The sequence below is a fragment of the Schistocerca piceifrons genome, chromosome 2 (genome assembly GCF_021461385.2).
Source record: "Schistocerca piceifrons isolate TAMUIC-IGC-003096 chromosome 2, iqSchPice1.1, whole genome shotgun sequence".
Classification (NCBI taxonomy): domain Eukaryota; kingdom Metazoa; phylum Arthropoda; class Insecta; order Orthoptera; family Acrididae; genus Schistocerca; species Schistocerca piceifrons.
Window position 1 is genome coordinate 95,338,974 of NC_060139.1, and position 12,650 is coordinate 95,351,623.

Consider the following 12,650-nt stretch of genomic DNA (forward strand, 5'->3'; position numbering starts at 1 on the left):
CATGCAGCAGGACAAACTGCATGTCGGGCCACCAGCCCATGAGACTCTCAGGTGCGCTTTATGGAAGGCAATCTACGTGGCAGGATTAAGCCGTCTCCGCTTACTTATATCTATACGTAAAGACTGGCACGTACAACGATTCTATTCGTTCCCCAGGAACTAGTACATCGCATGCAAGTTTGGTAAATGCATGCGCATGCAGCACCCAAAACGGTGAGATGTCTTTCCTGCGGGGAGGAACAGCTGAGGTCGTCTTCTCGCAGTTGAACCCCTTACGTCCCGTTATTAATCCTAGTAGCAAAAGCATAAGCATTTGGAGCCCTCCCCATTCACGTGTGGACTGCTATTAACATTTTGCATTTCATGATCCTAGTTAAATTTCTGCATATACAATTCCAACCACCGGCTCGTACACATTTCTAGAAACGATCGCAAAACACAGCGTCAGGTTCCACCGAGACTCGAACTCGGATCGCTGGATTCAAAGTCCAGAGTGCTAACCATTACACCATGGAACCGGATGCCTGTAGCGCTCTTAAATTCAGTGGTATCATGTAATTAAGCCCATAAGATGCGATGTCATTACACGTATGGTCCTCAGGAAGTGTTTGCGTGGCTAATGAAGCAACCAAGTAGGCTGGAAGTGGAAGGAGCACCTTCGAATGTAGCGAGAATTCTTGCCAGTATTCGTACATGAAGTGATGTCGAAGGATCAGGTAATCAAAATCGCGAAACAGCCACTTTCGTATGGCGGATGCTTTGTGCTGGAAGCAGCCTAGCTATGAAAACAGCTATGGACACAGAGTACTGTCGAAAACTGCGTGCTGACACAGAACGCTACGTAGTGGGCGGATTGTTCGTGACACGATAACATTTGCACTACACACGGTCGAAATACTGTCACACAACTCAAGCAGCTCTTTCAGCATTCACATACACTGGTGTTCAGCACAGCGCATGTCGTAGGTGTCAGATTAAGAAACCTCTTTGAGAATATGGTCCAGCTAGGATGCTGCAACTAGCAAGTGCGGCAAGATCTCAGTAGGTGGCGGGGTGCAGACTTGCTTACTTGTGCGGCCTGTTGGTCTAGGGGTATGATTCCTGCTTTGGGTGCAGGAGGTCCCGGGTTCAAATCCCGGACAGGCCCTACTTTTCACTTTCGCGACAACCCAGCACTACGATAAACTTGCGAGTCTCTGAAAGTAAGCCATGCAGCAGGACAAACTGCATGTCGGGCCACCGGCCCATGAGACTCTCAGGTGCGCTTTATGGAAGGCAATCTACGTGGCAGGATTAAGCCGTCTCCGCTTACTTATATCTATACGTAAAGACTGGCACGTACAACGATTCTATTCGTTCCCCAGGAACTAGTACATCGCATGCAAGTTTGGTAAATGCATGCGCATGCAGCACCCAAAACGGTGAGATGTCTTTCCTGCGGGGAGGAACAGCTGAGGTCGTCTTCTCGCAGTTGAACCCCTTACGTCCCGTTATTAATCCTAGTAGCAAAAGCATAAGCATTTGGAGCGCTCCCCATTCACGTGTGGACTGCTATTAACATTTTGCATTTCATGATCCTAGTTAAATTTCTGCATATACAATTCCAACCACCGGCTCGTACACATTTCTAGAAACGATCGCAAAACACAGCGTCAGGTTCCACCGAGACTCGAACTCGGATCGCTGGATTCAAAGTCCAGAGTGCTAACCATTACACCATTTTTTTTTTTTTTTTTTTTTTTTTTTTAACAGCATTCTTTTAAGTCCAAAGGGAACACACACAGACACACACACACACACACACACACACACACACACACAGACACACACACACACACACACACTTAAATAAAAAGATGATATAATTGGTTTCTAATGCAAACAGCAAAGGGTGGATTTGTACCTCAATTTTGATATACTGGGAGTGCATAATAAATTCATATTTTTTTTTTTTTTTTCATTGTGTAAAGTTAGAGGTGACAGTGAGATTCAGGCCTGCGGAAGCAAAGTGGGCAGGGGTCGAAGCCCGAGGCCTGGCCACGATGACTCCACCGTCCTGTTTCCGAAAGGCACCTGTACAAGGGCGTAGTATTATCCCCTACTGTCTCGGTTCGTGGTCGCTCGTTTGTTTTTCTTGAGCGCCCTAAAGGTCCACGAAAACTTCAGTCCTGGATGTAGAGAAGAAACATACACCAAGGCGGTAAATCCCGAAACAGTATAAAAGAAAATGGCTCACACAGGTGTCCTTAGCCAACACCCTCTCTTTCAAATGTCAGGCTAAGCATATTTGCAAAATCATCACGGAGGCCTGGCAATCGCAAGCGCTGCCAGTAAGCAGTAAGCATGTACTGCCGAAACGCTAGGTGTCCATCGTCTTCATGACAACTGATGACAAAATGTACGAAATGTCCAATCAACCACATGACTGTATGGAGCTTCGTTCGCGGAAAAAAGGAGGAATCGGGCCGGACGATGATGTCAACAGTATAAGCGGCTTCAGCAGACCTAGTGACAAAAGCAAGTTGTTTCCTGAGCCAACGCCAATTGGCAAGGTGCCCACAGCAGGTGAATCGATGTTCAAGGGTATCCAGGAGACCACACCGAGTACAGGTGTCCGTGTCAGAAAGACCAATACGGTGCAGTCGTACATTGGTGGGAACCAAATTATTTATTACCCTATACCACGTGGACGCCACGGCCATAGAGTGTATCGGCAGACTAACATTCTTCCAGACGTTCCTCCAGGACACAGATGGAGACGCCAGTTCTATTGGATTGGGACCGGCCAGCCCCTCCCAGCGGGCAATCAAGCCCTTGGTCGTTGGCACCGGTCGCCGCAAGAAGACGTCACCGAGGTAACTCACCGCAATGTAAAACTCCCGAATGTGTTTCAGCTTAATATTTAGGCGTCCGACATCGACAGGTGGAGCAAGGCTCGCCGGACGCACAACAGTAAAAAGCCTGGATGTAATTGAAGTCTCTTCTTGCGTAACAATTAGAGTCGTTCGGCGGACGTACAAAGCAGACGCCTTGCGAGTAATGTCAGAGAGGCCCAAGCCTCCGGAGATACGCGGTTTCGTCATAACCTCGTAACGTAACTTGAATAGATGGCCCTTCCATATAAACCTGCTAGACAATTGGCGCAACCTTTTCGCCACCATCAGGGGAAGTGGGAACAGCTGAGCAACATAATAAGCTTTACATAGAACGTAGGTGTCTAAAATTCTGACTTTTTGCAAAATGGTAGCAGAGCGCTGCTCATGGACCATCAGAGCCCCCTGTATCTTCTCGGTGGCAGATTTCCAATTGAGAGCCGCCATTTTTAGAGGACACCGATCAATGATAATCCCCAAGGACGTATGGCGATCGACAAAAGTGGCCCAAGGGACATCAGCATCGCGAAATCCTCGAATATCAAGGAACTTACATTTACCCTGATTGAGACGCGCTCCAGAGACACGACAGTATGCATCAACTGCCCCTTTCAACAACCGGATATCATCACGTTGACGGAGGAGAACAACGACATCATCCGCATATGCCTTAACAGAGAGCTTCCCACCAGAGAGGGACATACCCTGAAGCTTGAGAGCAATAGTCCGAAGCAGCGGTTCCAGGGACAATACGAATAAAGACATAGAGAGCGGACTACCCTGAGGCACTCCGCGGCGGATAGCAATGGGCGGCGTCAGCTGCCCATTGACTGACACCCGAGCTGTTATTCCCCTATACAAATTGCCAAGAACACCACGTGATGAAGCGTTAAAACCTATTGTACCTAAAACATGATCTAAAAACACATGACTGACGTGATCAAAAGCCTTGTAAAAATCAAGGAAGGCAAAGGCACAATGTACGTTTGTAACCGCCGCAACCGAGACAACATCCCGATATTCGGCTACTGGTGTCAGAATAGATCTATCATGAAAACAACATTGATGTGCACCAATCACACCCCGAAGCAGAGAAGACAACCGGCTATTGAGCGCTCTAGCAGCTGTCTTGTAGTCAAAGTTCAGCAATGTGAGCGGACGAAGATTGGCAGCAGATAAACGACCAGAGGACTTCGGAATTAAAACAATTTTCCCTACTTTAAAATCGGCAGGCACATCCACCCCCCTGACAATCTCATTTAAAATCTGCGTAAAAATGCCACCCAAAAGAGGCCAAAAACGGAGATAAAATTCTTTAGGCAGGCCGTCTGGACCCGGCGATTTACTGGACGGAGAGCGAGCAATAAAATCGAAAACATCATCTACCTGGAACTCCCGGAGAAATTCGCCGTTCGCGTCAGGCGCGATCGTCGCAGTTAGATCCCCAAGGACATCATCCGAAAGAGACTCACCAGAATCATCGGCAGAATATAGACTAGTATAATACTGATGAAGAGCACGAACCATTTCCTCCTGGGCAATAAGCTGTCGTCCATCATCCACCGTAAGAGAAGAGATGAAGGAGCGACGACGACGAGTCTGATGCCGTAGCAGGTGGTACAAGGATGTCAGCTCACCTTCAACAAGAGAGTGAGGTTTCGACTTAACTCGCAGACCATCCATCTGTCGTCGTTTAAGGCTCAAGAGCTTGGCTTTAATACGACGAACATCATGGATCCGCAGAGGAGAGGTACCCGCCGCGTCATATAGTTCACGCAGGACAGAGTAGTAATATTCATACGTGTTCTTAAAATCACGCGCCCTTGCAGCACAGTAAAAAATCAAAGTCTGACGAATCTTGGGCTTGGCAAACGTAGTCCACCAAACCAGCAAGGAGGGGTATCGCGGGACAGAGCGAAGACATCGCTCCCACACGCCACTTATAACATCATCCATAGCACTGTCGGCAAGGTGGGAAACATTTAACATCCACTGGGAACGATAAAGTTTTGCAGGTTGGTGACTAAGATTTACAGTTGCAGTAAAAGCACAATGGTCAGAAAAACTAGTAGGAATAACATCGACAGAAAGAATTTTATCACATAAAAAATCAGATAAATAGAATCTGTCGAGTCTACTGCATGAGGACCCGGTAAAAAACGTATATTTCACCAGGGTTGGATATTTGTGTTCCCAAACATCACGCAGATGCATCGTACGAACTAAGTCATGTAAATCACGGCAATAATTAAAATTGGGGGACTGGTCTGCAGGGCGTAAAACACAATTAAAATCGCCTCCGAGCAGGAGACTCCGAGGACTCTGGCGCAAAAGATAAATAAGCTCTTCTTTATAAAAGCGCGATCGAGCCACAGTGTGACCCGAACCAGAGGGGGCATACAAAACAACGAGGCGGAGATCAAAAAGACGACAACCAATCCCACGGCCAGAGTCAAGGAATTCAATGTCAGTAATAGGAATGCCCTCTCGAAAGAAAAGAGCAGTTCCTGTTGAATATTCCGGCGCGACATTAAAAGCAGTTTGAAATCCAGGTAGAGAGAGATCAGAAAACAACACTTCCTGCAAAAACACTACGTCCGCACAGGCGTCGTAAATAAACTGCCGCAAAGAGGCAATGCGAACGTCGGACTCAATACGGTTAACATTTAAGGTAAGAAAGGTGTATGCTTGAACCATAGACAGAAAAGCGAGAAAACAAATCACCTACACCGACGCACCAGCGTCACAGTCCATACCAGGGGTGACGGAGGCATCCGAGGGAGGGGGACTGCTACCCCGTTCCGCGGATCCCTTACGTTTCGGTTTTTTACGAACAGCATTAACGTTCGGCTGAACGCGTAACTTGCGTCGGCTGACGGGCAAGGAAGCTTCAGCCGCCGGTGACGTAGGAGGGTCAAGTTCTGTATCCGACACCACCCGCGCCGGTCCACATGCGGGATCCGGGGTCGCGGCGGAAACATCCGACGAAACGGAATGGTCAACACCTGCACTAGCTTCCGGCAAACATGGACTGCACGGAGGCGAAACGTGAGCAGGAAGGTCCGAGGCCGCAGAGTTGGAAGGAAGCGGAGCAGCTCCGCTGGCAGAGGTATGGGGCAGCGAAGCAGGAAGTTGTCGCGGCTCCACTTGTTGTGACATCGAAGTCGGTTTGGAAGACGGCGCCAACAGGCCCGACCGACGACCCGACTCGAGAGAAGCTGCGTCGGAGGCCGGAGGGGGACCAGCAGCCGCCACCGGAACCGCTACCTCAGGAGGGCAGGGAGCAGCTACAGTACACAGTGGCTCGGAGGATGCCGGTCGCTCGGACTGGGGCATCTCAGGGAGATCCTCATCCGTACTATTTCCATCGTGTGGGCGACGCCTCTTATTATTCAAAAGTGGCACACCCACCTGAGGGACAGACGGAACAACATCAGATTTAGCACGCAAAGGAGGAAATTCTGTGTCAGGGGTGCGCAAAACCTGTGGCGGGGCGCTACTACCACTGGACTGTGCTACACCAAGAGCAGAACCACCTGCAACGAGGTCAGCGACCGTTAACTTGCGACGCTGTTCGAGAGAATTTTTTAAAACAAAAACCCTCCGCGGACAGTCAGTACGCACGTGACCACTTTCATTGCACAAAAAACAGGTGCCAACCTGACCACTATATGTTACATGGACACGATATCCACCGATCTGCAGGTGAGATGGAATATTCTGCTTAATGTGCATTTCGACTGAACGAATACCACTGTAACATTGCAGGCGATGTTGGCTTGACCAGCGTTCAAGGCGAATGCTCTTTACATCACCATACTTTTGTAGACCCTCCTTAAGATAGACATTATCCACCTCCGGTGGAAGGTTGTAAACACGAACATTGGTATACGTGATGGAAGCATTGGAAAGCAGAACGGTACTTACAGAATCATCCCGATGCCGAAAGAGAACTTGATGACCATATTTAGAAAGAATTTTATCAACCTGAAGTGGGTCCATGAACTTAACAAAGAAAACATACAGTTCGGTATCAAAATAAGCAGTGTGCACCTGATCCGAATGAACACCAAAGGTATCTACCAACCAATCATGAATCTCAAGGGAACTAGGTTGCACATTGCGGGTTGACTTGTCGAAAGTAAAACTAACTGTAGCCTGACGAGGAATAACCTGGGACGACATTTTCAAAATAGGCGGTCGAAACCGCTACACACAACACACTGAAATAAGGACAGAAAGTAACACAAGGTACGAAACAACGACGGAGAAACACTCACAGAAGTTGCAACACAACACGTAAACAACGATAGTCCACTATACGTAACGCTACGGCGGAGCGGAAGACTAGGCACGTCCACACTGCACGGCGTCTAAAGCGGAACTCTTCTACGTGGCAGGATTAAGCCGTCTCCGCTTACTTATATCTATACGTAAAGACTGGCACGTACAACGATTCTATTCGTTCCCCAGGAACTAGTACATCGCATGCAAGTTTGGTAAATGCATGCGCATGCAGCACCCAAAACGGTGAGATGTCTTTCCTGCGGGGAGGAACAGCTGAGGTCGTCTTCTCGCAGTTGAACCCCTTACGTCCCGTTATTAATCCTAGTAGCAAAAGCATAAGCATTTGGAGCGCTCCCCATTCACGTGTGGACTGCTATTAACATTTTGCATTTCATGATCCTAGTTAAATTTCTGCATATACAATTCCAACCACCGGCTCGTACACATTTCTAGAAACGATCGCAAAACACAGCGTCAGGTTCCACCGAGACTCGAACTCGGATCGCTGGATTCAAAGTCCAGAGTGCTAACCATTACACCATGGAACCGGATGCCTGTAGCGCTCTTAAATTCAGTGGTATTATGTAATTAAGCCCATAAGATGCGATGTCATTACACGTATGGTCCTCAGGAAGTGTTTGCGTGGCTAATGAAGCAACCAAGTAGGCTGGAAGTGGAAGGAGCACCTTCGAATGTAGCGAGAATTCTTGCCAGTATTCGTACATGAAGTGATGTCGAAGGATCAGGTAATCAAAATCGCGAAACAGCCACTTTCGTATGGCGGATGCTTTGTGCTGGAAGCAGCCTAGCTATGAAAACAGCTATGGACACAGAGTACTGTCGAAAACTGCGTGCTGACACAGAACGCTACGTAGTGGGCGGATTGTTCGTGACACGATAACATTTGCACTACACACGGTCGAAATACTGTCACACAACTCAAGCAGCTCTTTCAGCATTCACATACACTGGTGTTCAGCACAGCGCATGTCGTAGGTGTCAGATTAAGAAACCTCTTTGAGAATATGGTCCAGCTAGGATGCTGCAACTAGCAAGTGCGGCAAGATCTCAGTAGGTGGCGGGGTGCAGACTTGCTTACTTGTGCGGCCTGTTGGTCTAGGGGTATGATTCCTGCTTTGGGTGCAGGAGGTCCCGGGTTCAAATCCCGGACAGGCCCTACTTTTCACTTTCGCGACAACCCAGCACTACGATAAACTTGCGAGTCTCTGAAAGTAAGCCATGCAGCAGGACAAACTGCATGTCGGGCCACCGGCCCATGAGACTCTCAGGTGCGCTTTATGGAAGGCAATCTACGTGGCAGGATTAAGCCGTCTCCGCTTACTTATATCTATACGTAAAGACTGGCACGTACAACGATTCTATTCGTTCCCCAGGAACTAGTACATCGCATGCAAGTTTGGTAAATGCATGCGCATGCAGCACCCAAAACGATGAGATGTCTTTCCTGCGGGGAGGAACAGCTGAGGTCGTCTTCTCGCAGTTGAACCCCTTACGTCCCGTTATTAATCCTAGTAGCAAAAGCATAAGCATTTGGAGCGCTCCCCATTCACGTGTGGACTGCTATTAACATTTTGCATTTCATGATCCTAGTTAAATTTCTGCATATACAATTCCAACCACCGGCTCGTACACATTTCTAGAAACGATCGCAAAACACAGCGTCAGGTTCCACCGAGACTCGAACTCGGATCGCTGGATTCAAAGTCCAGAGTGCTAACCATTACACCATGGAACCGGATGCCTGTAGCGCTCTTAAATTCAGTGGTATCATGTAATTAAGCCCATAAGATGCGATGTCATTACACGTATGGTCCTCAGGAAGTGTTTGCGTGGCTAATGAAGCAACCAAGTAGGCTGGAAGTGGAAGGAGCACCTTCGAATGTAGCGAGAATTCTTGCCAGTATTCGTACATGAAGTGATGTCGAAGGATCAGGTAATCAAAATCGCGAAACAGCCACTTTCGTATGGCGGATGCTTTGTGCTGGAAGCAGCCTAGCTATGAAAACAGCTATGGACACAGAGTACTGTCGAAAACTGCGTGCTGACACAGAACGCTACGTAGTGGGCGGATTGTTCGTGACACGATAACATTTGCACTACACACGGTCGAAATACTGTCACACAACTCAAGCAGCTCTTTCAGCATTCACATACACTGGTGTTCAGCACAGCGCATGTCGTAGGTGTCAGATTAAGAAACCTCTTTGAGAATATGGTCCAGCTAGGATGCTGCAACTAGCAAGTGCGGCAAGATCTCAGTAGGTGGCGGGGTGCAGACTTGCTTACTTGTGCGGCCTGTTGGTCTAGGGGCACAGTTCCGCTTGAGACGCGACAGCGATCGCACGTGCTGTGTATTCGATCCGCCGTTTCCCTCGGGTTGTGACTATTTACTTTCTGTGTGTGACGTTTCTTTGTCTTTTTTTCTTCGTTGTTTCGTCGCCTTAGTGTTTGTGTTGTGTCTTGTGTTGTATAGCGGCTTTTGCCGCATTAATTAAGTGTTATGGCTTCCCGGTTGTTTCCGCGGAAGTGTACTCTCAGTTTTCAGTTTAACAAGGCCACCAGGAATGTTCAACCAACTTCGTTGGAAATTCACGAATGGATTGTGGATACAATTGGCATTACATCGGACCAGGTACATACGGCGTATTTTGACACAGAACTTTACTGCTTTTTTGTGAAATTGTTGAACCCGGTTTTGCTAGATAAGATTTTACTTAAACATGGTGAGCAAGTGTCGTTCCGTCATAGAGATGGTTCTGTTAGCAGTGTTACTGTTTCAAATGCTGAAATTACGTATACCACAGTTCGGGTTTATAATTTACCCCCTGAAGTTGAAAACAGTTACCTCAAGGAAGCTTTGCTTGGTTATGGTACCGTTCGGTCAATTCGAAATGAACGTTGGTCTGCACAACATAAGCTGCAATGTTATAATGGTGTCAGATCGGTTGAAATGCATATTAAGTCGAACATACCGTCCCATCTGGTTGTATGTGGTTATCGTGTTCATCTTACTTATGAGGGGCAAGTTGGTACGTGTTTTCTATGTAATGAAAATGGTCATGTTCGTGCTAATTGCCCTAAGCGGGTGTTTGTGCTTAAAAATGGGCTAGCACAACGCCGCAAATTAACGGTTGCCGATCTTGTGCCAGCAGCTTCCTCCACTGTCTCGTGTCAGCCTCCTGCAGTAGATTCTTCACAACGGGTGACACCTTCCTCTGATGCAGGTTTTCCCCCGTTACCCACTCGCCCAGATGTATCGGCTGCTTCTACACCGATCCCGTCTGTTTCCAATAACAAACGCCGTCGTGCTAGTGATACCGGTAGCACTGATGACGACGCTGCTGTTTCGCAGCCGGTTTGCGGATCTGACGAGAGACTTCCGGAATCTCCCATGCTTGTTTTGGATTCTGTTCCCACTGTGTCTCCTGCTTTGCCTGATGACGTCAAACTTGCTGCCACGCCGTCGGCGCAAGAGCCCCAACATTCGGTCGCGGCGGTGTTGACATCCCCCCCGACACAGGCATCACAACATGTTGACGACACTTCGGTGCAGACAGCTGTTTGTCGGAAAATCGCTTCTAGAACTGCGCGCTCCGCTTCAGCGGATTCCAACCCTATCTCTCCACCTCCTACACTTCCAATACCTACACCTTCTGATGCCGGTGCCGATGTTCCTGATGCAGTTTTCCCCTTGCTTGCTCCTTCTTCTGATTCCTCTCGCCCTGCTAATCCTTCGGATGCCTTGGTTGACGTGCCTGATCTCGAACCCCCCACTCCACCTGCTCTTGAATCTGGTGTGCATCAGATACGCCGTCGGGTGAAAGTGCCCCCCAATCTTCACGCGGTGCGGAAAAAACACAAGCATGCAAAGGATGACTCTGATTCCGTTGATTCCGGGCAATCACCCTCTGCCATGTCTGATGTTGATGATCTGGATGTCGTTGCTTCTAATGTGGTGTAATTAGGGTTCATTTTCCCTTTTGTTTTGTTGATGTTGCAGGCGTACACGTTTATTACCTTAAATATAAATAGCATTCAATCTGCTCTGAAGTTAGCGTCTCTGCAGCAGTTCATTTATGACTCTGCAGCTGATGTTGTTTTCCTGCAGGAAGTCTCCGTTGCACACCTGTTTGTTCCTGGCTTTCGCACTATTATAAATTTTGCGCCTGAGTTTTCCACAGGTACTGCCTTACTAATTCGTGACGGTATCCCCGTTACCGAAATTGAGCTCTTAGACTCGGGAAGGGGTATTGGTTGTCGGTTATTTGACACAACCTTGGTTAATATTTACGCCCCCTCTGGTTCCAGCAAACGGCAGGAACGGTCTCGTTTTTATAAAGAGGATCTGATTTATCTTTTACGCAAAAATCCTGCGACTTTGATATTGGGGGGTGATTTTAATTGTGTATTACAAGCTAAGGACCAATCGCCTCATTTTAATTATTGTTTCGAGCTACATTCTCTTGTACGTCAACTACGACTACGCGATGCGCGGGAGGTTAAACACCCCACTTTAGTTAAATTTACATTTTTTACTGCCACGTCAAGTAGTCGACTGGACCGATTGTATATTTCTGATCCCCTTAGTGTTTCTGTTTTAAATGTAGATGTTATTCCAGCCAGTTTTACGGATCATTGTGCCCTTGCGGTTATAATTAATTTGGAGCGTCAGCCTCTTAAACTTTATCGGCCGCTGTGGAAATTAAATGTCTCCTTGCTCGATGACCCTGACATCGAACCTCTAATACAGACGGCGTGGGACATGTGTTTACGTTCTCTGCGATACTATCCGTCTAAGCTTCACTGGTGGATCCACTGTGCGAAGCCAAAACTACGTCGCACTTTAATGTCCTACAGTTATAATAGAGCGCGAGATCTGAAACTGACTTTTGAGTATTATTATTCGGTGCTTCGCGAACTTTATGATACTTCTCGAATGACAGGTGCCCACCTTTCTGAGATTCGGAAAATTAAAGCCAAGCTCCTTAGTATTAAACGGCTTCAGATGGAAGGATTGAAGATTAAATCTAAACCGCCGTCCACCTTAGCACATGAAATGACTTCCATGTACCACCTGTTTCGTCACCACAAGAACCGTCGACGTGTATTGATTGCCGGCCTTATGGCAGCTGATGGTTGCCGGCTTACCTTACAGAATCAAATAACCCATGAACTTACCTGCTACTATGAGACCTTATATGCTGTGGCTGATTCTGATCGGCTTGATGTTGACGAGATTTTAACTGCTATCCCATCAGTTTTAACAGAGGACCATAATGTGGAATTTTTAGCTCCTTTTACTGCAGACGAAATTTCAGCTTTCATTGCTTGTTCACCATCTCACAAATCTCCTGGTCCGGATGGCCTTCCTAAGGAATTTTTTGTTCGCTTTTGGACTATTATAGGGCCTGTTTTTACGGATATTGTAAATGAAATCTTGAATGGTGGCACAATTCCAGCCGATTTCAA

At 47.6% G+C, this 12,650-nt stretch overlaps 5 non-coding genes across 5 annotated transcripts; 2 read left to right on the forward strand and 3 right to left on the reverse strand.

The window, feature by feature from the left end:
* Positions 1 to 446: 446 nt before the first annotated feature.
* On the reverse strand, positions 447 to 518 carry Trnaq-uug. Its single transcript has one exon. It is a non-coding gene; the product is annotated as a tRNA-Gln (tRNA).
* Positions 519 to 1,075: 557 nt separating this feature from the next.
* Positions 1,076 to 1,147, forward strand: Trnap-ugg. Its single transcript has one exon. It is a non-coding gene; the product is annotated as a tRNA-Pro (tRNA).
* Positions 1,148 to 7,636: 6,489 nt separating this feature from the next.
* Positions 7,637 to 7,708, reverse strand: Trnaq-uug. The gene has a single exon. It is a non-coding gene; the product is annotated as a tRNA-Gln (tRNA).
* A 557-nt stretch (positions 7,709 to 8,265) lies between these two features.
* On the forward strand, positions 8,266 to 8,337 carry Trnap-ugg. The gene has a single exon. It is a non-coding gene; the product is annotated as a tRNA-Pro (tRNA).
* A 507-nt stretch (positions 8,338 to 8,844) lies between these two features.
* On the reverse strand, positions 8,845 to 8,916 carry Trnaq-uug. Its single transcript has one exon. It is a non-coding gene; the product is annotated as a tRNA-Gln (tRNA).
* Between the last annotated feature and the right edge of the window lie 3,734 nt (positions 8,917 to 12,650).